The sequence below is a fragment of the Manis javanica genome, chromosome 15 (assembly GCF_040802235.1).
Source record: "Manis javanica isolate MJ-LG chromosome 15, MJ_LKY, whole genome shotgun sequence".
Classification (NCBI taxonomy): Eukaryota; Metazoa; Chordata; class Mammalia; order Pholidota; family Manidae; genus Manis; species Manis javanica.
Genome location: NC_133170.1, coordinates 43,227,882 through 43,253,922, shown reverse-complemented (window position 1 = coordinate 43,253,922; position 26,041 = coordinate 43,227,882). Strand labels below are relative to the sequence as shown.

The 26,041-nt window shown below is 43.9% G+C and overlaps 1 long non-coding RNA gene across 1 annotated transcript; it reads right to left on the bottom strand.

The window, feature by feature from the left end:
- Nucleotides 1–8,375: 8,375 nt before the first annotated feature.
- On the bottom strand, nucleotides 8,376–10,562 carry LOC140846571 (uncharacterized). Its single transcript, XR_012125808.1, has 3 exons — nucleotides 10,451–10,562; nucleotides 9,341–9,536; nucleotides 8,376–8,541 (listed from the first exon to the last, which is right to left on the bottom strand). It is a non-coding gene; the product is annotated as an uncharacterized lncRNA (long non-coding RNA).
- Nucleotides 10,563–26,041: the final 15,479 nt, after the last annotated feature.

Here is a 26,041-nt window from a genome sequence, read left to right as displayed (position 1 = left end):
ATATATTGCTTGATCTCTGTTTTGATTTGGTCATTGATCCATTGATTAGTCAACAGCATGTTGTTAAGCCTCCATGTGGTTGTGAGCCTTTTTGTTTTCCTTGTACAAATTATTTCTAGTTTTATATCTGTGTGATCTGAGAAGTTGGTTGGTAGAATTTCAATCTTTTTGAATTTACTGAGGCTCTTTTTGTGGCCTAGTATGTGGTCTATTCCAGAAAATGTTCCATGTGCACTTGAGAAGAATGTGTATCCTGCTGCTTCTGGGTGTAGAGTTCTGTAGATGTCTGTTAGGTCCATCTGTTCTATTGTGTTGTTCAGTGCCTCTGTATCCCAATTTTCTGTCTGGTTGATCTGTCCTTTGGAGTGAGTGGTATGTTGAGTCTCCTATGCATTGCATTCTATTTCCTCCTTTACTTCTGTTAGTATTTGTTTCACATATGTCTGTGCTCCTCTGTTGGGTGCATAGACATTTATAATGGTTATATTCTGTTGTTGGATTGGCCCCTTTATCATTATGTAATGTCCTTCTTTATCTCTTCTTACTTTCTTTGTTTTGAAGTGTATTTTGTGTGATACAAGTACTGTGACACCTGCTTTTTTCTCCCTATTATTTGCATGAAATATCTTTTTCCATCCCTTCACTTTTAGTCTGTGTATGTCTTTGGGTTTGGGGTGAGTCTCTTGTCAACAGCATACAGATGGGTCTTGCTTTTTTATCCATTCTATTACTTTGTGTCTTTTGAATGGTGCATTCAGTCCATTTCCATTTACAGTGGTTATTGATAGATATGTACTTATTGCCATTGCAGGCTTTGTATTCATGGTTAAGAAAGGTACAAGGGTACTTTCTTTACTATCTAACCATCCAACTTTAACTCACTGATTATGCTGTTATAGACACAGTCTAATGATTCTTTATTTCCCTCCCTTCTTATTCTTCCTCCTCCACTCGTTATATGTGAGGTGTTTTATTCTGTTCTCTTTTGTGTTTCCCTTTACTGCTGATTTTATTTTTTACCTGTAGTTAGTATTTGGTATATTTGCTTTCTTTTCTATAATTTTATTTTCTCTGGTGACATCTATTTAGCTTCAGGTGTACTTCCGTCTAGAGCAGTCCCTTTATCAGACCCTGTAGAGGTGGTTTGTGGGAGGCAAATTCCTTCAACTTTTGCTTGTCTGGAAATTGTTTAATCCCTGCTTCAAATTTAAATGATAATCTTGCTGAATACAATATTCTTGGTTCAGGGACCTTCTGTTTCATTGCATCAGTATATCATGCCATTCTCTTCTGGCCTGAAAGGTTTCTCTTGAGAAGTCTGATGATAGCCTGATGGGTTTTCCTTTGTAGGTGATCTTTTTTCTCTCTCTGGCTGTCTTTGGTCTTTGTCATTTTAATCATTATATGTCTTGGTGTTGTCCTTCTTGGGTCCCTTGTGTTGGGAGATCTGTGGGCTTCTATGGTCTGAGAGACTATTACCTCCCCCAGTTCGGGGAAGTTTTCAGCAATTATTTCTTCAGACACTTTCTATCCCTTTTTCTCTCTCTTCTTCTTCTGGTACCCATATAATGCAAATATTGTTTGGTTTGGATTGGTCACACAGTTCTAATATTATATCATTCCTGGAGATCCTTTTATTTCTCTCTGTCTCAGCTTCTCTGTATTCCTGTTCTTTGATTTTTGTTCCATTAACAGTCTCTTGCACCTCATCCAGTCTGCTCTTAAGTCCTTCCAGAGATTATTTCATTTCTGTTATGTCCCTCCTGACTTCATCCCTTAGCTCTTGTATATTTCTCTGCAGGTCCATCAGCATGGTTATAACCTTCATTTTGAATTCTTTTTCAGGAAGATTGGTTACATCTATTTTGCCAGGCCCTCTCTCTGGTGTTGTTTGAGTGATTTTGGACTGGAACAGATTCTTCTGCCTAATCATGGTGATAGAAGTGATCGCCAGCAAGTGGTGCATGTGTGTGTCAGCTGAGAGAATAAATTCCCTTCCTGCTTGCTTGTCACCGTGCCCTTCTCTGCTGCCTGTGCCAGTTACCTGCACACAGGGAACAGTCTCTTGGTTTATTCCCTGAGCTGCCATGGGTGGGGCAGCCCATGGGCTGGCCTAGCACACTGCCAGGGTTGCAGGTGCACCAGGTGTGTTCTCCTGTAAGAATGCTGCCCCTTCATGCCTTCCAGACTTTGCCCCAGCTTTCTCTGCCTGTGCTGGGTGTCTGTGTTCTGGGGGCAGCCTCTGGGTCTGGCCCAGTTAGCTGCACACTGGGAGAAGACTCTGTATGGTTGCTGTGGGTGGGGCTGCTCCCCAGCTGGTCCACAGCAATGGCAGGTCATTCAGTTTGCTTGCAGTGCTGGCAGCGGGGAATGAACTGCAGGCTGCTGATCACCGTGAGGGGCTTCGGAGCTGCATTGCCACCCAGGGGTTAGGGAGCCTGATGTTCCTTAAGATTCCCATCCTACTGGGCTGAGTGTGTCAGGACGATTTTGTTCACCTGTCATACCCTTGTCCCTTTAAGACTTTTAAAGTGCCTGATTTTCTTTTGTCCCAGGGGAGCTGGCTGTGGGGATGTGCTGGCAATCTCCATCTTGGATTTTACTTTTTTGTTTCTCTAATATCCAGTACACCATGCAATGTGTGTCTGTGCTCCTGGTGCAGATGACTAAGGCTAGTTATTTAGCAGTCCTGTGCTTCCACCTCCTTCCCACTCTCATTCTTTTCCTCCCACCAGTGAGCTGTGGTTGGGGGGAGTGCTCAGGTCCGGCAGGGTCACAGCTTTGTATCTTATCCTTTTTGTGGGATGCTGAATTCTCAGAGATGTAGATGTAGCCTGGCTGTTGCACTATATCTTCTGGTCTCTCTTTTAAGAATAGTTGTATTTGCTGCATTTTCAAAGTATATATGGTTTTGGGAGGAAATTACCACTGCCCTACTCATTCTGCCATCTTCTCCACCCCTCCTCTCTAATGTGGTTTTTTAGATTTTTATTTTTATCCCTTTCAGTGTTGAGCATCACATACAGAAAGTCTCTCTGTTCACAAATGCTGCCCTCACAAGGCAGGGAAATGTGTTTGGTTGAAGATCAGAAGGGCATATGGCATATCTCTTCCCCAAAGTAGAGTAAAGCAGCTTTACATTTCCTGGGTTCACAACCTGTCCTACGCATCTGACAAATTCCAGCCTGAAAACCACATCTTTTGGGAAGAATACCCACAACTGGACTGCTGTGTCCACTTGTTTCAGACAGTTGTCCTTACAAACTGTCTTTTTTAGAATCCAAGAATAAGAACTTGGTTCTTTCCTGGTCTTAAAAAATTCCACCATGATTTTATTCATAGTGGTGACATGATTTAAAGGTATCTTGCTGATGTATGTGTATCTCTCACTTGCTTGTTTAAAATGTTACTATTCCAGTTACTATTTCTGCATAAAAAAATTAGAGCAAAATTTATTAGCTTAAAACAACCATTTTACTGTGCTTCTGGACTCTATGGTCAGGAACTCAGGGCTTCATGGAGATGAACCTACTCTGGTCCACTGCTTGGGGCCTGTCTTGCCAATGGGTTTCAGCCCCAGGTAAGTTCGCTATGGATTCAATGTGACCAAAGAAATGACAGTAGAACGTTCTTTGGGGTGAAAGAGTCTGTTACCCGGCTTGTTCTCCGGTGGTAGGTCGGAGCACTGGTGTCTCTGCCTCCACCCAGAGCACTGGGCCGAGCTCTCTATATAGTGTAAAACTAGCTTATTGTCAATGGATGTGGGAGCAGTAGCCTAGCAACAGGCCAGTTACATCATCAAGTGGTTTAAATTCAGTGAGGATCCTGTCATAGGAACCCCAACTTCCCCACTGGGCCTCAGCTGGGAAGACTAAAAGGCAGAGGGTGACTTGATGGATGGTGACTGGAATCATCTGAGAGCTTGTTCCCTTGCAGGCCTAGTGCCCAGGTGGGAATGACTCAAAGATGGCTGTAGCTGGAATGCCCACACTTGGCATTTCCGTGTGGCCTGGGTTCCTCACAGCAGGTACCATCTTATCTGATGACTCAGAACTAAAAATTCAAGTGTTCCAGCAAATAACATGGAAGCCCTAGGTCCTGGATTTTCATGAGTCAGTTCAGAACACACAGAGTTGTTAGGAGGAAATCTTTCTTGGATGGTGGGGAGCAGCAGTTAGCGGGATTCTAGAATGCAAACTCTCAATGGAAAATAACAGAAATGCAAAATCTCAAAATAGTGATGATAAAAGAGGAATAAGAGGCAGAATGCGGAGCGAAGATATCCACAGCCACACACGTCTGGGCAGGAGACGAGTGCCCTTTTCTGAGCTGGGACGTTCTTCTTGAAGTTCAAAATCCAAACCCCTTATTGCAACAAGGGAAGCAGGGTGGAAGGCGAAGTGGCAAAACCTTCCCTTAAAGTGAAGTTTGTGCTCAGTGAAGCATGTCACAGAGACAATCTATATTTTCAGGAAACTCTTACTGAGGCAGGGGAGTGAATAGAAACTCTATACTATGAGTTTCCATAAAGCTGCTTCTCTCTGTATGCTGGGAAGAAGTCAAAGCTTGAAGACTTTGTACCATTATAGGTCATAAAGGACAATTCCTCTATCCTGGAACATCTCTTCCCCCACAATCATCTAACCAATAGCGTGAGGAAAAATGTTCAAGGAGGAGTAAATAAATAAGAACAGAAGCAGATGCTAGAGAAAGGCAATGCAAATATAAAGAGAAAGAGCAGGAACAGAAAAAAAACATAAGAAAATATGCCATAGAACAGACGAAAATTTTGCCCAAACAGTTTTTCATGAATTGTGGGAATCATAGTCCTCCCTTCTATATAGAAAGAGAACAAAATAGAGGAAAGAAAAATTCAGGGTAAATAAGATGAGGCTGTATAAAGAGAGGGAATATGAGCTGGCATAGCTCTCAGAAGAACAGGAAAGTGATAATTCTTCATCTAAGAAATAAAGGTAAAATTGTAAGTAGCAAACAGGGAAATAGATTAAAATATAGTTAAGAGGCAAGAATGAGAAAAATAAGATGGATATAAAAATAAACTGTAAAGTATCAGAGGGAAAAAGATAGGAATGAACATGCTTAGGATACGTAATATTTATAACATTTGAGGCTCTGAACAAGACAACTGAAATTATAAAATAAAAAAATTATTTAAAGCTATAACTCCAGACAACTTTATAGAAATTCAAGAAGTCTTGAACATATATGGTTTGAAAGAACACTATGTTGTGGGAAAAATCAATATTAAACAGACACCACCATGATGTATTGAGTTAAAATTCCTGGAATTTGAAGATTAAGAAATCTTTTAGCTAGCCATGCAAAAAGTTCAAGTCATTAGAAAATATAACGAGAACTTCAACATTATTTAAAAACATATTCTGAGAAGTCATATTCACCTATCACATGAGCAAAGATCAAAACGTTGGGTGTGCTGCTTTGGTAGAGTATGGGAAACATATTCTCATACATGGCTGGTAAATGCATAACCTTTGTGAAGATAAGTTTGGCAATGATTATGAAAACTGCCAAAACACACACTGTCTGAGATAGCCATTCCACTTCCAAACTTGTTCTGCAGAAAGACCCTCACATTTACAAAATGACGTATATGCAAGGATATTTATTGCAACTCTATAATGGCAAAGGGTCATATAGAGACTAATTAAATAAATTAGAACTTTCAGTGGAATATACAGAGTTTTAAGAAGATTTGGGAAACTATAATAGTGCTATGAATTCATTCATAAGATATGTTTTTAGTTAAAAAAAAGCAGTGCTCACAATTGTGTATGTAGTGCACTGTCATTTGTGTAAAAGGAAATGAAAAAGACCGGCCTGGAGCTTATGGTGTATGTATGCGTAGGATGCCTCTGGAGGAACTGTGGGGCTCGGGTGGTTTGGGGGATGGAGATTCCTCCTGAACACTCTTTTTGTGCCATTTGAATTTTGAGTCATAGTCGTCTATTTCCTATGCAAAAATTAAATTACAAAAACAAAGGAATTGTTTGATTGTGTTACCTCTGCTTTCTTTCCTCCCATTCTCTGCAGCTGACCTCCCTGGCAAGCCATTAAAAACTTAATGAAACATTTAAGGCTGTTTTTGTTAAGGCCACCAGCAACTTCCCTGTTGCCACTTGGGATGGTCTCTTCTCAGTCTCATTTTACCAAACTTCCAGGGAGCATTAGACCCAGTTTACTAGGTTTCCCTCTTGAAATATTCACTGCTCTGGGTTTCAGGACAACGCTCTCCTGCCTCCGTTGGCCTCTCGTTTCCTTCTCACTGTCGTAAATGTTACCGTCCGTGATACTGGTCCCATGTCCTCTACCTTCTTCTGTCAATCTTCTCTCCCTAGGTGAACTCATCTGTGTTCGTTGCTTAAGTATCATCCGTACACAGATAGTCTTTTTTCATAACACATACTTGGTTTCCTAGGAATTCCTGTCCTATTAAATGTCCCCATCTCTTTGGTACTTGAGCCAGAACCTGAGGATTCATCACTTCACTCAGCAACCCCTGGCCCACCCTTATCACATCGTACCCAAGAACATGTTCCCTTGTTTCTACTTCCAAAATATATCTAGAGATGCATCTCCTCTATCTCAAAACACCACCCCCTTTCCCCATCCACACTGCCACCATCACAGTCCAGCTGACTCTTCTCTGAACTGCTGCAAGACTGTCCCCCACCATTCTTTCCACTTTTGTTCTGGCTACCTTGTCCTCCCAACACTTATTTCTTACACAGCAGCCAGACTATTTTTTCTTTTAAAGCCTTGGATCAAATAATGTCATGCAATTACCTGGTTCCCACTGCACTTAGCAGCATGCCTGAGCAGGGCCTCCTTGTGTTGTAGGCATCACACAGCTCCGTGTTCACCTCACATAAACTTTCCTCTCCAGTTGATCACACCCGCCTTCTCAGAGTTCCTAAGATATGGCAATCTCCTCTCCCTCCCACCTCAGTACCTTGTACATGCTGTCCCCCCTCTTGGGAAGCCCTTTCTTTGCCTTTCTCATACCCAATTCCTTACCCACCACCTCTTAGCTCAGATCTCTCCACCTCAGAGAGGACTTTTCTGAACAGCCCATATGGAAATGGCCTTCCCCAGGTATTTGCTATCGTGGTATTTATGATGCTCCGTCAACCACTCTGTTTTTGAGCTTTTCCTGTAGTAGTTCCCAGCAGGTTCCAGGTGTTGACTATTTGTAGAAATGACAAGAGGACAGAGAACAATGTGTGTCTTGTCACCAGCAAGGGATAGGAGAGTGTACATCATTTTCAAACTATATGTGCAATAAAAGAGACAAGAACAAATTCAACAAAGGGCTAATGATTTTGATCTTGACTCAAGGGAATTGGCAGATGGGGGAATCATAACCTTCAAGAGAAACAGGCACCCATTTACCACCTTGCAATCCTGAAAGATACCTAATTACTTCTAGCAGCAACTTTCATTACAGTTTAAATATGGCATATCACACTGGATTTGGTGCATAGTTAGGACTGTAAGAGGTCTTTAGAGTGTAATTCAGTGTCTCCTTCCTTTTTCTAATAAGCAAATCAAGAAGTGGAGTAGTTAAAGCATCTGCCCAAGGTCATCCCACCACTGTATGTACTTGTAGGGGTTTAGAATCCAGACAGTATTCAGGCAGTCTGCCTTCTGCCCCAGGGGGATTTCCACTGCATTCTATTATTGTCTGAGCTTTGAATTCTTAAAAGTGAAGGAGCCTGAGAAATATATGGACCCAATGAAGGTTTAAAAACATTTTTACCCCAGCTATCTGTGAAGCTATGGGAACATATCAGATTTCTTTTTATTTGTTTGCTTATTTGTTTTACATGCAGGATTTCACTTTCCTTTCTTAATAAAACAGCCTTTAAAAATATAAGTAATGCAATAATTTAAAAACAGGAAATAGAGATCAGTAAAGATCATAAAGGTAAATATCATGCACAAACGTCTCTGTGTCCCGTGGAAAAGAACGTTTTGCTGTCACATTTCATCTTCCTAAGGATGTCTCAGAGCAAGAGAATTGTCTTCTTTAGCCTTGAGCCCGCCGCCCTGCTATCAAGAAATGTTGAAAGAGAAAAGGGGGACTGAAGTGTCTTATCTCTACAAGTTCCTCTGGAAGCTAACACAGAGTAGGACAGCAGAGTGGGTACATATTTTGGGCTTAAATACTTTTACATTTATTTTAAGACATCTTTAATGAGACCTCAAGTGTTTTCATTAAATGTATAAAGTAGATGAAAATCTTTCATTTTTTAAGCTCTAGGTTTCTGAATATACAGAGCCTTTTCTCAGTTACTTGCCTCATTTGATTTTAGCCCCTTGAAACAGATGTGTGGGTGGGCTGCTGTGGCTTTCCCTTTGCTGTTATTTTTCCTCCAAGCACAAACACATTTTCTTTGCCTGGAATCCAACTCAGGAGCTTGGAGAGGAGGTGCCCGTTGACAAGTGAGGCTGAAGCATGTGTGGGCACCTCCCCAGGTGGCTGCCGATGAAGGAGACATCCTGAGAAGGAAAAGATGACAAAAAATAATCAACTCTATTTCAGCAGGTTCAAGACGCCAACACATTTTGTTATTTACTCCCTGGGGAGTAAATTAAAATTATATTGTTTCTCCAATATGCCTGGGAACCAATAAAGAGCAAATAAGGGCTGTGGTGCCCTAGTGTGGCTATGTCACAGCAAGTACCGGAGTTTGCCTCCTCAGGTCAGGACCTCAAAATCTTCAAATACTGAATTGAAAATAAATGCTCCTCTCTCCTTGTGGTCAAACAGAAAGCTTTTGATGTAAACCTTGTAATCGGATCTGATTGTGGTCTGTCTATTCTTGGGCAAGTTATTTATCTGCCTGACCCTCAGTTTTCCCTCAACGTGTGATTATGAAAATCAAATGAGACAATTAGGCAAATGGTTTGGCACAGACGGGATCTGGGATCTCGGGTTCAGCAACTAACCTCCTGGTAGGTGAGAGGGAGGTTGAGGGGAGGAGGCTGTCAGGGGGAGCGAGGGAGGGAAGTGGTTCTGAGGATGAATTGTGAGCTGGGGGGAGAGAGTTGTTAAGCTTTGGGGAGAAGGTTAACCCAGGTTTTAACCACAAAAATTCTTGAAGTGATACTTTTCCATTGTGACGTTACAGCTTCTATTGTTCAATATTTTAATTTCAAGGTGTAATAATTAAAAACGTTGTTTGTGATGGTAGTAAATGTGACAACAGCTCTGGTATTTTTTAAAAAGTGAAAAATACCTCTATAAGACCTAGTCGACTTTGCACATCAGCCAGCAGCATGCTATGTAGTCAAATACCTGTGCATTTCAAAGACCTTGGAGCTGTTGGCCTTTCTCCTGTCTTCCTCCACCCCCTGATGGGTCTCTTGGCTTAATCAGAAATGAAGCTGAACTTTTCTGCCACCCACTGCTTCTCAATGTATATGGATGGCTTTCTTTGAGTTGTGCCCAAAATAACATCTGATCTGTAAGCAACACCAGGGAATTCAATCATCTATGAAAAGAAGAGTGAAAAATAAAAGCCAAGTCAAGCCCCCTGAAAGTTCAGGTTCAGCTTTGGAAATAGAAAGAGAGGACTGGAGGAGTCTATTTCTGGAAGCCTGGCCGCTCCTGCACAGTGTGCTGAACAGGGAGGGGGATGCTCAGAGAGCCTGGCCGCACTGCGTCAGCCTCTCACCAATGGCCGGCAAAGCATGCCTCCACTGCGTGTCCCGCGCTGGGGCCGTTCATGACTTGAGAGCTTTCCCTCCAAAGAAGCATCTACTCTGATTTTCCAGATCTGCAAGGTCTTGGCAGACAGGGATTTAGAATCCAAGAAAACAGATCCAAACTGATTCTGGAGTTTCTCTCCTATTTGGTTTATTTTCCCGCCTCGTCATCTCATCTAATGAATGCACTTTTCCCCCAGGGACGTTTCCCTGCACCAGGGTATCCGTATGCATGTTCTCTAATGAGGCTTTCTCTTAGGCCTACTGTGAGAGCAACAGGACAAGTCAGGACAGAATGGTCTGCCAGTGCCTGCTGCCAGAGCTGCTGCTTCTGGAATCACAGCTTCCTCCCTCCCAGCGCATGCCGTCTTACCCAGCGTTGACCGCCGAAGCATCGTTGGAAGACTCTCGAAACAAACAAAACAAAACGCCTGTCTCATCTTATATTCCTCAGGGCGTCTGGGTTCGGGTGTCCACTGTTCTTTCCTCATTTGCCTAGTTGGCCTTGATATAGTTCCTCAAGGGATGAGGTTTCCGTCGTATTCATCACAGGCAGACTATCTAGTTATTAATAGGACCCCCTGCACTTTTCTCATCTGTAGCTATGCTGAAGGGTACATTGAGAAAATGGCCCCTCGCCATTATCAGCGCAACTCAACAGAAAGCAATGACTGAACAAAATCCTTTAACTGGGAATTACCTGGCTGTTTCCAGGTGAAAGATTTCATCTTGCCTTGGTCCATCAGGATAATTGCCTCGTTTTTGCACTCTGCTTTGCTAGTGGCCTCGCTATTACTCTGAGCTTCGAATCCTTTTTCTGGTCTGGACTCTTGTTATAGCTATTTGTACATCAAATGTTTTTGCCCCTCCCCCTTTCCACTATTGCCTGTAACCAAGGAAACTGATACATACCGAAGGCTTTCTGTTAAATGCAGCCCTGGTCATTTTCTTCATTGCTGGCCTATTTTTTTCTTTTAATAGTCCCATTCTTCTCTTTAAACTACTTTGAAGGGAGAAGCCATTGGTTTAGATGAACCCAAAGTGAGGATGTGTGAATAGAATAAAACTTTGGCAACTTACGAAGTTGCCCTGGAATTACATTTCAGGGACAGATTAGTTTTCACGATCTGCTTTACCCTTTGGAGTGGATAGTTGGACTGAAGGAGTGTCAGGCAAATAATCTTATTATATCAGCTGAGCCTAATGACATCACTCAAAGTAATAGAAAAAAAACCCACGGCTGCTCTTCTCCAAGCCCTTTGGGTGTAGGCCATGCAATGTAGTAGCCACCAGCTTCAAGTGGCTATTTAAATAAATGTGAATTGATTAGAATTCAATAAATTAAAATTTCATTTCTTCACACATGCTCTGGTCACATGTCAAGGGTGCCATACCAACACAGGGCTGGGGCTAACGTGCTGAACAGCACGTATATTCATCCCTTCCATTGTGGCTGAAAGTTCTATTGACAGTACTGCTCTAGCCATCATTTTCCTTCATTTGTTTCCCATCCAGGAATATCAGCTTCCCATATCACTGCCTCTGCAAACCTACTGGTCTTACGGAAACTTGGCTTACTCCTCCCTCCATCGTGCATCGGAAGACTTACCTTCCAGCGGGCACTAGTGGATTTAGAGCATAATCTAGCATATGTAGTCAGTGTTCTTAAGGTATTATTTTATGTGTTAGCTCTACATTTTTAATTAAATTAAAATTTTTTCTTAAAGATGAATTTGTCTTACAGTCCCCTCAGTGCCCTGCACAATTCTAGATCATATTATTATTATTAACTTTTCTCCAAAGTGTGCTTCTGGGCTAAGCTCAGGGATTTTACATGAGCCTTCTAGAATGTGGTCTCTTGTAAGGCAGAGCTCATAATTCATTCATTGTTGTGTCCTCGGTACCTGACATGTAATAGGTGCTCAACAACACAAAGAAGAGAGAATGACTTCATTTGATTTTCACAACAGATGAAACTGGAGTTACCTTCCTTTTTACAAATTCAGAAATTCAGGTTCAGGAAAGTTCAATAAGTTGGTGAGTCCCAGTGCTGATAAGCAGTGGGTATTTTGCACATTGGTGATCCTGCATGTAATCCACTTAGTGTTTCACCCTCCTCCCCAGCAGGGTGCACTAGATTACTTCCATGGAGGCCTAAGGCTCCTTGAGGGAGTAAGAGGTCTGATTCATGCCAAAACACTACCTTCTCATTATTCAATGGGTCACAGCAACAGAAAAAATCCAGCACAGATTCACCAGATAGTGGTATAAGCATATATGCAAAAAGTGGATAAGAGATTGCTGGGGAATATCTTTGGAGACTAGCTATCCAATGGAGTCACCATCTCTACAGGGTCCCAGTTTCCCGGCCTGTGGTTCTTTCTGCGATAATTCTCCCACCTCAGAATATTCTTCTGTGAGATTTGAAAGCCATTAAAAACAAAGCTGCAAGCTGCTGGAACACTCCCATTATAAGAAGTGACTTGGGTTTGATTTTTAGAGATAAGCAGACCTCTGAAAAACCTCGGATGGCCTCTTATTCCATAAGGAGGTTAGTATGGTTGTCAGCTGGCTGCACAAGAAACTGGTACTCTTATATTGCATGTGATGCTTATGTCCCCTAACAAGAGGCCTTTTGATTAGTGCTACTATCCCGGGACTCTGATAGCTAGAGTTCTTGCCTGCAAGGTAAAGTCCCTCATGCTGTGAAGCTGAGACACTTGCATCTTCCTTCCAAAGTGAAAACCAGAAATTTCAGGAAAAGATGGGAAAGACATTTCCCTTCAAAGGATTCTTTTGGCATTCTTTTGCAACTCACTCAGCAACTTCAAAATTTTATAGTCAAATAATGTCTTTTTATCACATAATCATCTTTTATGGGGAGCTGGGCTTCTATCATTCTGTGAATAACTCATATTGGAAGTAAGAAATAACACTTTAACAAAAACCTTCTGAATTTACTCTGGTGATATTCCAAGCAATTATTTTGAAAGAGGAAAATGTTGCAAGGAGGCTCATGGATGCTTTTTGCCCTGTTGCAGTCAGAGAAGAAAGTGAGGGATTCAAAAGTATCACGTCCCGCCACCTAGGGTGACGGCAGGAGAATGATCACTGAAGGCCTGGTTCATTAGGAATCTTTATTATGGGCGTCCGAGCATCCATCTAGCGAAAGGCAAAAGCAAAGACAGCAACCACCACACTTCCTCCAGGGCAGCAGCTTATATAGCATATCCCAACCAATCAGCTGACTGATCACGCGCTAGGTTCAGTCTTATTGGAAACATGTGAAAAGCATGCTATGAGCACGAGCACGGAAATGGGGACAAGCCAATCATGGAGGCTTCCTTATGCGCCGAGCTGTAGGGCCAGGAAGGGTGGTGTCTAGGAAGCAGGCGCCATCTTTAGGGCATTGTCCAGCTAGAGTGGGGCTCAGCCTCGGCCGTAGGCTGGGCCCCCACATCTCCCCGTTTATTGTTTTATAACCAAATGGCTGTCGGGATCATGCCTGTATTAGGTCGTCCGGAGTCTGCGGCATTCTTACCTGTCCTCATGCAACAGACAACTTAGGTCTGCGCCCTGTCTTAGGTTGATATGCGCAGCTCCCAATCTTACCCGTCCTTGACTACTGATCCAGCGTATTAAGCCATACTCTAGGGGAGATGCCTTCCTCTAGCCCTGCCATGGCCTACAACAGGACCTTCCATTCTCCCCGTTGCTGTTTTTGTATGGAACAGACTTTCCTCCCAAGCAGGAGGAGGCCCACAATTAGCAATATTCCTAGGACACCTACACCTGACCAGGCTTTGGTGGCGTTTAACACAGCTTCAGCTATTTGAGCTACGGAGAGCATCTCTACCTTCTTGGAGCTAACATTCAAAATTTCTAACCGTAGCTGAGTGGTGAGCTCGTCAAGCTCACTGGACGAATTTGTGGTTAACATCTTGCCTAACTGTCTGGACAAGTTGGCAGCTTTAGAATAATTATGAAAAGGAATACCAGTAATACACCCCCGTATAAGAATGGACGCAGCCCACAGACAAAACCTCCCCCAAGAGGTCCAATTGTTCTTGAAGAAGGTTCATGCGTTGGTTGACCAAGGTCATCCCATTCTTAAAATGTCCGTTGATGACGTTCTGCGTTGTCATTGCTGAGGCAGCGGCCTGGGACAGACCATTCAGCGTCTCTGCCGTAGGAATGGTGATAGCGCGGCGGTGGCTGCAGCTGCAGCTCGGCTCCGCCATCGCCTGCTGTAGGATCCACGGCAGGAGCAGAAGCAGTGCGATCATCTTGTACCTCCACTCCGGGGTTTTCCACTCTGCGTATCAGACATTCAGGCACCCAAATGGGGTTCTGCTGGTCCTGTGGAAAAACACAAACCGAGCCTCGGGTCCAGATTATCACTGGGTCCGGGCCTTTCCATGTTCCTTCCAACACATCCTTCCACAAAACTTTAGGCATGTGTTTTGGATTGGATTGTTGACCGTGCCGCTCTGCTGCACTGCGGCCATTTTTGTCCAGTGTTAAAAAGTTTAAAATGAATAATATGATGTTTAATTTGTCTCTGGGGGATCTAAAGTCTTCTCCTATTCCCCCTTTTTGTTTATATAAGGCATTCTTGAGGGGTGGGTACGTTCCACTATACCCTGACCCTGAGGGTTGTAGGGAATGCCGGTAGTATGTTTGATGTCTAGAGTTTTGACAAAGGTAAGGAATGGTTTGGATGAATATGCTGGCCCATTGTCCGTTTTCAGATGCTTGGGCTTTCCCCAGGCCGAAAATGCTTGCAAACAATGGGAAATGACATCCCGAGATTTCTCCCCCATGTGGCAGGATGCAAAGATAACACCTGAGCAGGTGTCCACAGACACATGAACATATTTCATCCTGCCAAATTCGGGGATGTGAGTGACATCCATTTGCCAAATGTGGTTGGGAAGCAATCCTTTTGGGTTAACCCCTATGGGGGTAGGGGGAAGAAGCGATACACACCACTTGCAGCTGACCACTATGGCTCTCGCCTGTTCTCTAGTAATCTGGAACTTCAGGCGGAGGTTGGTGGCATTAGCGTGAAATTTCTTGTGAAGTAGATTGGCCTGTTCCACAGGGTCTATTACCACAAACATAGTAGATTCCCTAGTCAGGGAATCTGCGCGATGGTTTCCCTCGGCGAGGGGCCCCGGAAGGGAGGTATGAGCTCTTATATGTCCAATGAAAAAAGGGTCTGAACGGTCTCAAATTATCTGCTGTAGGCATCTAAGAACATTTAAGACGGATGAGGAGGGGTTAATGTGACCTGTGCACTCTATTGCAGAGACGGCATTCACTACATACTGGCTGTCTGATAGAAGGTTAAAGGGTTCCTTTGGAAAGAGCTCAAATGCTCGCATCACTGCCAATAGTTCTGTCTGTTGGGCTGAGATAGTCGTGAACTTGAAGGTCCACGAGCCATCATCAGTGACTATGGCCCCAATGCCAGTTTTAGAACCATCAGTGAACAGTACTCTTACTTTAGGTATGGGTTTATGTCTGGTGTTTCTCGGGAAAACAACTGGGTTAGACAAGCAAAATTGTAGCCACGGATGCTTTGGGTAATGATTGTCAAAGGAGGCTTGAGAGATGGTGTGTACAATGGCCCATGTGTCACAACAAGAGGCAAGGCACTCTAACTGTGTCTCTGAGTATGGAGTTATGATAATAGAGGGCACTCTTCCAAAGGTTTTGACTGCCACCTTGATTCCCTTGAGGATTAAGTCCGCTATAGACTGTGGGTACCAAATCAACATCTTTCCTGGTGAATGAGCTAAATACACCCACAGAAGGGGTCCCTCTTGCCAGAGCACGCCTGTGGGGCTATGATTGCTGGGAAGCATAATAAAGGAAAGAGGTTTCTGATAATTTATTCTATCCACTTGAGCAAGTTCTAAATGGGATTGGACGAGTTCCAATGCCCTTCTTGCCTGATCAGTGAGTGAGCGGGGTGATGTTAGATCTGGGTCACCTCTCAGTATAGCATAGAGAGGTCAGAGCTCTTTATCAGTAAGCTTTAGGTAGGGTCGCACGCAATTCATATCACCAAGCAGTTTCTGGAAATCATTAAGATTTTTTAGGTGATCTGTCCTTATAACTATTTTCAAGGGTCTGGCCAGGGTGCTTTCTAATCTCATTCCTAAATAACTCTTGGCACTAGTCTTCTGGATTTTTTCTGGGGCTATAGCCAGGCCCCATTTTTGGAAGTGCGACTGCAAGAAACAGAGACCTTGCTCTAGCTCCCTGCTGCTCTCATGACACAAAAGAATGTCATCCATATAATGATAGATGATCATGTTAGGAAACTTTCCTCTGACAACTGACAAAGCCTTACTCACATATAGTTGACACATAGTGGGGCTATTGGCCATTCCCTGCGGTAATACTCTCCATTCATAATGCTCATCTGGGCGGTCATGGTTAATGGCAGGTATGGTAAAGGCAAATTTGGCACAATCTTCAGGGTGAAGGGGGATAGAAAAGAAACAGTCTTTGATATCCACAACTATTGTTTTCCAATCCTTAGGCAGGGCCATGGGCAGTGGCAAACCCAGTTGTATTGAGCCCATAAGCACCATCTGCTTATTTACAGCTCTAAGGTCATGTAAAAGCCTCCACTTCCCTGTTTTCTTTCTTATCACAAAAATAGGTGTGTTCCAGGCAGAGGTAGAGGCCTGAATATGCTTGGCAGCAAGCTGCTCCTGTACTAAAGTGTGGGCTGCTTCCTTCTTCTCTTTAGTAAGGGGCCACTGAGGAACCCACACAGGATTCTCAGATAGCCACTGAATCTTTATTTGCTGTTCTCCTTCAGTGGCCCTGAGGAAAAACCCAGCCCAGGCCCTCCAAATCGATTGGGCGTAATGTTAGACAAAGGAATGGGCTTTTCTCAACCCGACAAGTTCTTCCCAAGTCCACCTGTCCCGGGGTAGCCCTGTCTTTTCATAATGCAGTTAGACTGTTCGCTATAGAAAGTTTCCGTGGTCAATTTGAGATTCATTTGGGTTAGTACATCTCTTCCCCAGAAGGACACGGGTATGTTTAGCACAAAGGGTTGAATTATCCCCTTGTGCCCTTCTTGGTCCATCCAAGACAGTGAAGCAGCACTACATAGGGGCGCTTGGGCTATCCCGAGTCCTCTTAAGGTTTGTGCAGCTCGATTTAAAGGCCATTCCTTTGGCCATTCATCTTCCTTTATGATACTACGGTCTGCTCCTGTGTCCAGCAATCCTGAGAAATGCCTACCTCTGATCTCTAAGGTGTGCATGGGCCTGGTCCCCAAATCTAATGTAAGACAAGCCAGTGGAGCCCCAGAAGACCCAAACCCTTGCTGTCCTCGAACAGCATTTTTATTAGCATACAAATCATGTTTGCTAGGAAGCATAAGAATTTGAGCAATGCGATCTCCTGGGCTCATAGCCATGCTTCCTCGTGGGGAGGAGACCATAATTTTAACTATTCCTTCATAGTCTGGATCTATAACTCCTGGGTGTACTATTAACCCTGCTTTAGTAGTGGAGCTCCGGCCCAATAAGAGACCCACTACTCCTTTTGCCAAAGGTCCCTTAAAATCTGACTCTACAACTTGAACTCCCATCTTGGGGGTCAATACGAGTCTGGTGGCGGCACAGATGTCCACTCCTGCGCTTCCTGCTGTTGCTCTCCATGATCCCTCGGTGCTGGGTGAACTCCCTGATCTGTCAAAGGGTGGTGAATTCTGGGTATCTGTTGAACCAGCCCATACATTTGTGGGCCCTGAGGTGGAGGGCCCCTCCTCCCATTTTTTGGCTCTTGAGGGGGCAGCGGTCGGCCTTCCACATCTACCACTGACCTACACTCACTGGCCCAGTGATTTCCTTTTCTACATCTCGGGCATAATCTTGGTTTGGGCCTGCTAGCAGGTTCATTGGCTTCCTTCAACTTGGGACAATCTCTTTTCAAATGACCCATTTGTTTGCAGTAGAAACAGGCCCTAGGAGGGGTTGACCTGCCATGAGCATCTCTCAATCCCTGAGTTATGGCTGCGGCCATAACCTGTCCTTGCACCATGCTGTCATTAATGTCCCTACAAACCTTAATACAAGTACTCAGATCTTTGTTCTTCCAGGGTCTTATGGCCTCCCTACACCATTTGTTGGCCTGCTCATAGGCCAGCTGCTTCACAAGGGGCATAGCAGTATCAACATCACCAAATATGTGACCGGCTGTTTGCATCAGTCTGGCTAGAAAGTCTGCATATGGCTCATTAGATCCTTGCAACACTTTTGACAGCTGACCCTGTAGGTCACCTGTGCCTTGCAGCATCTTCCAGGCCCTCACTGCTGCCGTGGCTATTTGCATATATACCGCTGGGGGGAATCCTACCTGATTCTGTTGACCCAAATATGGACCCGTGCCCATCAACATGTCTAAGTTCCATTGATGATTACCTGCTGCAGTATTACGCCGAGCCATGTCCTGTGGAAATTCTTGCCAGGCTGTCTTAAATGTCAGGTACTGACCTCCAGAGAGGGCTGCTCTTGCTACATTGGCCCAATCATCTGGCGTCAGATTAAGAGAAGCTACTGACTCCACTAAAGAAACAGTGAAAGCTGCCTGGGGGCCATACGTTGTGGATGCTTCCTTCAGACTTTTAATGACCTTGAAATCTAGGGCTTGATGATACCTCTGTTGTGTATTAGGGTCTTCAAATACAGGGAAAGCAGCACTTCCTTGTTCTCTCAGCCACTCCCTCCACCCCCCTCTTTCTAGTCCTTGATTGCAATCACACGTACAATGACAGGGCTGTACATGATACGGGGGCAGTTCTGCAAATGAAGCCAGAGGAAGAGTGGGGGCTGACGCCACCATTTTCAAGGACGGTTTCAGGGTTGTTGAGAGGGGGGTGTCCTCCGACTCCTCTCCCTCTTTCTGTTGCCTCAGCTGCGTTAGGGAGGGATAACTGCGGGGGATAGGGCGTTCCTTCCTCTGGGCGAGTCTAAGTCTCCTTATATGCTTTTCTAATTCCTCCCCTGATAGCTCCTTTTCCTCATCTGTAGATCCTCCTCGCTTGGACCCCCTCTCTGAGGTCCTAGCGGAGGATCTTTCCTCCTGCACATCTTCCAGGACTTCCTCCCTGTCTCTTATAGCCTCTCTGCAGCTTGGCTTATCCTCCTTAAGGCACCCCCTGACTAGGCTCCATATAGGAATCGTCCCTACAGGGAGCGGTTCCGCTTGATCTGCTTTGCGCAGATCTTTCCCTAGTCTTTCTCACAAGGGGGTAGTGATCCTTCCCGCATCCAAAAACCACTGCGCATGCTTCTCAACAGTATGTAAGAAAGCCCTCATGGTTTTAGCCTCTAATGGAGTTCCATTAGCCCTTAGGAGTGCCCGGAGTGGTTCCTCCGCCCGCATCCTAGACACCTCTGAACCCATAGTGCGGAGGAAAGGAGGTTGACTCTATTCTAAGTTGAGGTTGCGTGCACCTGCACTCATACCCCTGAATTGAGTCTCCTTACAGCCTGAGAGTCCTCGCTAACTGGTTTTTGTCGCTTCCCGCGAACTTTAGTCTACGTCGCTTTACCTGCGAACTTTCCACAGCGCTCTTATTCTTTCGTGAGGAAATGCAGAAACATATACAGACTAAGACAGAACAAGACGAGGAACACAAAGGCTAAACACACACACCACAATTGCTTGCATTCGCACGACCTGATGTTGCTTTCACTTTGTCCCTGACCATACTCACTACTCTCCAAAATGTCAGTCACTCGTGTAACTCTTCCAAAGGGTGTCCACTCGGATCACCACAGGGTGAGAAGTTCCACTCCGTCCTCGGATGCCGGGTTTTCGTCCCGGGTTTCGGCACCAGCTATCGCGTCCCGCCGCCTAGGGCGATGGCAGGAGAACGATCACCGAAGGCCTGGTTTGTTAGGAATCTTTATTATGGGCGTCCGAGCATCCATCTAGCGAAAGGCAAAAGCAAAAACAGCAACCACCACACTTCCTCCAGGGCAGCAGCTTATATAGCATATCCCAACCAATCAGCTGACTGATCACGCGCCAGGTTCAGTCTTATTGGAAACGTGAAAAGGATGCTATGAGCACGAGCATGGAAATGGGGACAAGCCAATCATGGAGGCTTCCTTATGCGCTGAGCTGTAGGGCCAGGAAGGGTGGTGTCTAGGAAGCAGGTGCCATCTTTAGGGCGTTGTCCAGCTAGAGTGGGGCTCAGCCTCGGCCGTAGGCCGGGCCCCCACACAAAAGGAGCAGTCAGCATGAGAAGAGAAGCCCATGGAAGGTTGGAGTTCAGTTCAGCTTCTATTAGCTAAATTGTATTTTGGGGAGCAATTAATTATTCAACACAATGGGCATTTTTAACAGCCTGCTCTACGAACAGCCCTGTGTGTTTCTTTCTCAAGTTGTTCTGGTAAAAAAGAAAATCACAAAAGTAGCCGAGCAAAGCTTACTTTCAAGAAAAAGAGAAGCCAAGAGGATGGAAGCAGGCTCTGGCTGAAGCTCCGCTGTGTCACTTCCTCAGAGATTCAGCGGGCAGGCCTGTCTTTTCCATGGGCTCTTGATCCTGCACTGCAAAGGGGTTGGAAAGGTGGTGTGGTCTTGATTGGAAAGATAGAGACCCAAGAAAAGGCCAAACCCCAAGTGTGCAAGCCCGGATTCTGAATTATGCATCATTCTGAGAGTAAATGTACAGGCTTCAATCTGGAACTAGGAGGCTGAGATTTAGATGCTGACATTCTCCATAGCCTTGCTCTGATGTAATTTGCTTTGCAGTCGAATTTAGAAACAAGTCTTTAGACCCGAACCATTGAAGGTCTCAGAAGGATTTAGTTAAACCCCTGTTCCACTTACAGTTGTATGCAATTGCTGTGCAATTTAGTGGTTTAAAATAACAACCATTTCATTATACCCCAAATTTTTTGGGTTGGCAATTAATAAGGGCATAGTGGGGATAGATTTATTTGCTTTGTTATGTCTGGGACTTCAGTTGAGAAAACTCAAATGGCTGAGAGTGCGAGAACCCATTTGCACAGACGGCTTCCTCCCCCACACGTGGGACGTTGGTGCCGGCTGTGGGCTGGACCTGACCGGGTATGCCAAGCACCGGAACTACATGCAGTCTTTTTCATAGACTTGACTTGCTCACTTCCTCACATCTTTGAGGGCCCTGGGGAGTGGCTTGGAGCTTTAAATGTGAATATCTCAGGGAACAAGGCAGAAGCCACATCACTTTTGATTGTCTAGCCTAAGAGGTAGAGGTCAGACCTCAGAGGTCACTGCTGCCATTCTTATTCAAGCAATCAGAGGTCTGCCCAAATTCAGGGGGAAGGGGCATAGTGCTCCCTTTCAATAAGTTATTGGTATGGTCACAGTATAGAAGAGCATGAGGCAAGTGAAATATTATTATGGCCGTTTTGGAAAATACAAGCTTCTACATCCCTATTTCACTTAGAACAGGGTTATGAGTTGCCTCAAGGATTGCATCCACCTACAAATGCTCAGATTCATACACTGTCCAAGGTAATGGACCCAAAAACTCACATCTAATGGACACTGTGTATATATTCTCTCTTCATAAAAGAGGCACAAGAACACCGTCATTAAACTCAATGACTGGGTGGTCTGGCTGGCTGATAGAACATATAAAATCAGTGTACATTGCTCAATTTAATTTTCATGTACACAGCTAATAACATTAAGACATATTATTTTGAAATATTACCTAAATGTTAACATGCACTTGTATATATATATGTGTATATGTACATGTAGAAAAATCTAGAAATAAATCTAACAAAAGAAATGGAATACTTCATGAAGAAAAAAATACAAAAATGTACTGAATTTTAGAAGATCTGAAGATAAATTTTTATAGGTAACAGTTTCAATGTAGTCAACATATTCGTTTTCCTTAAATTGTCCTATTCATTCAATGTATTTCAATCAAAATTGCACTTGGGATTTTTGTTAGTTTTGTTTTGTTGCATTTTCTTTTTGGTACCCTAGTTCCCCTTTGCTTAAGTTAGCCACTGTTTTCTGTCACTTACCACCAAAGGACCTTAACCCATGAAATGGGAGAATCTACCATCCAGTCTCCCTTTCCTTGATTCTATCTTACTGATGGGGATGATGTTTTGATAAAGGCACAGATGGCATGTGAGAAGTAAATGGATGTGGTTTTTCACCATTCTGCTTAACAAGAAATAATCAAGAGTTAAAAACCAAGGTTTTAATGGCTCCAACTCAGTTTTAGCAGTACTGTTAAGATTGCTAGTAATATAATTAAAGTCCTCCAAAAACGACTTTCTTTTTTGAGCTCATCATTATTCATCACTCATTCACTCTTATGCCTCAATTAGTTATTATCAGTTGTGAGAGGTGCTGTGCTGGGGGCTAGAGATAAAATGGGGGAACAACAGCAGACCTGATTTCTGCTCTCGTGGAGTTCATATTCTAGGTAGGGAGACAAAGCACAAAATAATCTTAGATTGTAGTATCTATGATGACGGAGATCAGATGAATGCTTTTGCTCTTATTGGATGCAGCCATATGGACAAGATGTTGGAAATTTTCAGTGTTAGCATCTGCACTTTATGTTGTTGGAAGGATGCAGAATTATTTTGCATTTACCTTCCAACAGAATTCACAATATTTAGAATCAAACTAATACATTGATTTTTATTGCTTAGCTATCATAATAAAAGTTTACCTCCACCCATCTATCATATTCTGTATTTTCTGCTTATTAATAGGTTTAATTTATTGCATTAAATGACAAGTAAAAATGTATCTGAGCCTAATGTGCTGGGAAGATAACTCAGTCTTTGAAAGTGGATTAGATTTAGAGGGATTGATTCAGGAAACATGAATTTAATGATCTTAAGGGAAAAGTATTCTTTGGAAAACAGAATAAGGAATGCTTAGGGAACTACTTCCAAGCCAAATTCTTAGAGCCAGATTAGATATCCTAAAAGAAGTAAGAAAGACATAATTGAGATTAGAGAGGTGTAAAAGCAATGTGGGTGCTTGTGCACGTGGTGGGAGAGCAGGATGTTACAGAGGGAAGAGAAGGAGGTTGGGAAGGAGGAAGGGAGGCAGGGCAGGGGGTCTGGGGTGGGGAGGACAGTGGGGGAAGGGAGGGGACAGGCTGCAAGGGGAAGGGGTTGACTATGGAAGGTAGTTCCAATTTAGTGGGACAGTGGAGTTTGTAACCATGAGGGTCCTTGTTTGCTATATAAATAAGTTCACACTATCTTTTTTCATTACAATTTTTATTAAGGTATTATTAATATACACTGTTATGAAGGTTTCACATGAAAAACAATGTAGTTACTACATTCACCCGTATTATCGAGTCCCCCTCATACCCCATTGCAGCCACTATTCATCAGTGCCGTAAGATGCCACAGAGTCACTACTTGTCTTCTCTGTGCTACACTGCCTTCCCCATGATCCCCCACACCATATGTACTAATCATAATGCCCCTCAATCCCCTTCTCCCTCCCTTTCCACCCACCCTCCCCTCCCCTTCCCTTTCCCCTTCCCCTTTGGTAACCACTAGTCCCTTCTTGGAATTTGTGCTTCTGCTGCTGTTTTGTTCCTTCAGTTTTGCTTCATTGTTGTACTCCACAAATGAGGGAAATCATTTGGTACTTGTCTTTCTCTGCTTGGCTTATTTCATATATATAATGAGTATAATATCCTCCAGCTCCATCCATGTTGTTGCAAATGGTAGGATTTATTTATTTCTTATGGCTGAATAGTATTCCATTGTGTATATGTACCATGTCTTTTTTATCCATTCATCTATTGATGGACACTTAGGTTGCTTTCATATCTTGGCTAATGTAAATAGTGCTGCACTAAACATAGGGGTGCATATGTCTTTTTGAATGTGAGAACTTGTATTTGGGTAAATTCCAAGGAGTGGGATTCCTGGGTCAAATGGTATTCCTATTTTTAGTTTTTTGAAGAACCTCCATATTGCTTTCCACAGTGCTTGAGCTAGTTTACATTCCCACCAGCAGATTCACACTCTATCTTGAGTGCAGTGGGAAAGCCCTGAAGGATGACAAGTAGAAGAATGGCATCATTTTTGCTGTTATCTGTCCTTTATCTGAGACACCTCACATAATTATTAATTTTCTGAAGGTTAGGGAACTACTTCCAAGCCAAATTCTTAGAGCCAGATTAGATATCCTAAAAGAAGTAAGAAAGGCACAATTGAGATTAGCAAGTTGTAAAAGCAACTTAGGCACCACTTAGGTAAAACTCAGTCTGCAGAAGTTTCATTTTAACATCTTGACCCATGACTACCCTGTTGTATCAGTCAGGTTGTGACATAGAATAAGGGACTTATTATTGGGTTAGACCTCATCTAATTGCGGGAGCTGGTGGGGCAAGCTGTGCAGACTATTGTCTCTGCATCTGGCTTTTGGCTGGAGTCTGTGGCTCAGGCAGCTCTACAACCAGGAAGGAAGATGACGTCAATGACCGTCAAGGACAAACGGAACCCATGAGGATGAAGTAGAGCCCATGTCTCTCTGCACCTCCCATCCTGACAGCGTGGGTGACCTGAAGGACGAGCTGGTGCCCTTCAGCACAGACCTGCACGTGCACCTGGTCCAGGACTCGGAGAACTCAAGGGGGAGGACTGGAGGGAGCTGGGGAGCTGCAGATCCAGGTGCTTCCCCGCCAGCCAGTGGGTAAGCGGGCAGGGATGGTGGGTGCTAGCTGCCACAGTGCCTGGTGCTGCACTGACCTCTAAGGTGCAGTAGCCACGGCTTCATTTCTGCCTTGCAGACCTTGTGTGATTTCTTCTGTGGCCAATGCTGACCTATAATCATACAGAGAAGGGAATGTGAGGGAGCATGATTCTAGCTCCAGTTGTTCATAAATTGATACTGTACAAAACTACCACACATCATGTTTTGAACACACTTAGGTCTACTAATCATTCTTCCAAATATCACAAACACACACACACACACACACACACACACACACACACACACACAGACAGACACACACACAATATTTATCATAATATCCTCTGAAGCATTATTATAATAATTTTATAGATAGAAAAACAGAGAGATTGAATGACTTGCGTTAGTGAAAAGCAAAACTGGCATTCATATTTGGCCTATTCCCAACATATACTTTAATGCACTGTGCAAAATGGCCTTCTCTGCCAAGTACTGTAGAAAGGTAGACAGATGCTAATTAAAAACTCACCACTTTTGCCAACATAGCATATTTCACTCCTATAGCCCTAAAATAAAGGGCAATAATACACGCTGATGCTTGCCAGTGACCCTCAATGCCTGATGCTAGGATTTCTCTGTGGTGCCCTGACAGTCCACCACTAGTGCCATGAGGCGTTGTAGCTCTGACTGGCTTCCTGATTTTCTGAGGTCTATGGAGCACTCTAAATCACGGGCATCCAGATTTTGGGACACATATATTATCACTGGCCATATCTAAATCCTTTTAATGACAGCATCTTAAAATGAGAGGCCTCCCCTGATTTGTTTTGCTAGCTGTTAACACCTAAACACCACTGAGAAAGGACATTTCAGTGGTGGGGGAAATAGGATCTGGGGAAAGAGGGGAAGTGTAGGAACTGATTTTGGTATCCATTCTAGGGCTTTATCATGTCACTTCAGTGTGTTTCTGCCACTTTCAGCTGCCAGCTTCTGCATCTTGTTGCCTCCTTTCCCAAGCCAGGCAAGGGATGAGTGCACAGCAGGCCTGAAGCAGCAGGGAATTCACTTCCCCAGGAGGAGCCTCAGCCAACAGCCGCTGAGAGGAGCTGCACAAATATTCCATCTAGCTACTTTGACTTTAGCTGGGGTATATCTGAGGCATGTGATTTTACACAGTTTCCAGAATTTTCTTGTGGGATTAAACTCATTACCCACAGTGTTAACTTCCCTGATATACATCCTTGATCCACTGTTTTCTCTGCCCTGGCCTCTCGCCCTGCTCCTCTGCAGGTTTCTTCTGCACTTTCTAAATAAACTGCTGTACTTGAATCTTGCCTCAGAGTTTATCTTTCTGCAGGAATCTGAACTTAGATAAATGGGAGAGATGTGGAGGGAAGAAAAAGAAAGCAAAATAGAGAGAAATAAAAACAGGGGGGAGATAGTAGGAGCAGCTGTATAGAAAACTGGAACTAGATGGATAGGGCATGGACAAGGGGGAGAAGCCATGTGGGGACAAGGAGGAGGCTGTTAACCTAACCTGGAAATAAAACTCAGTGACCAC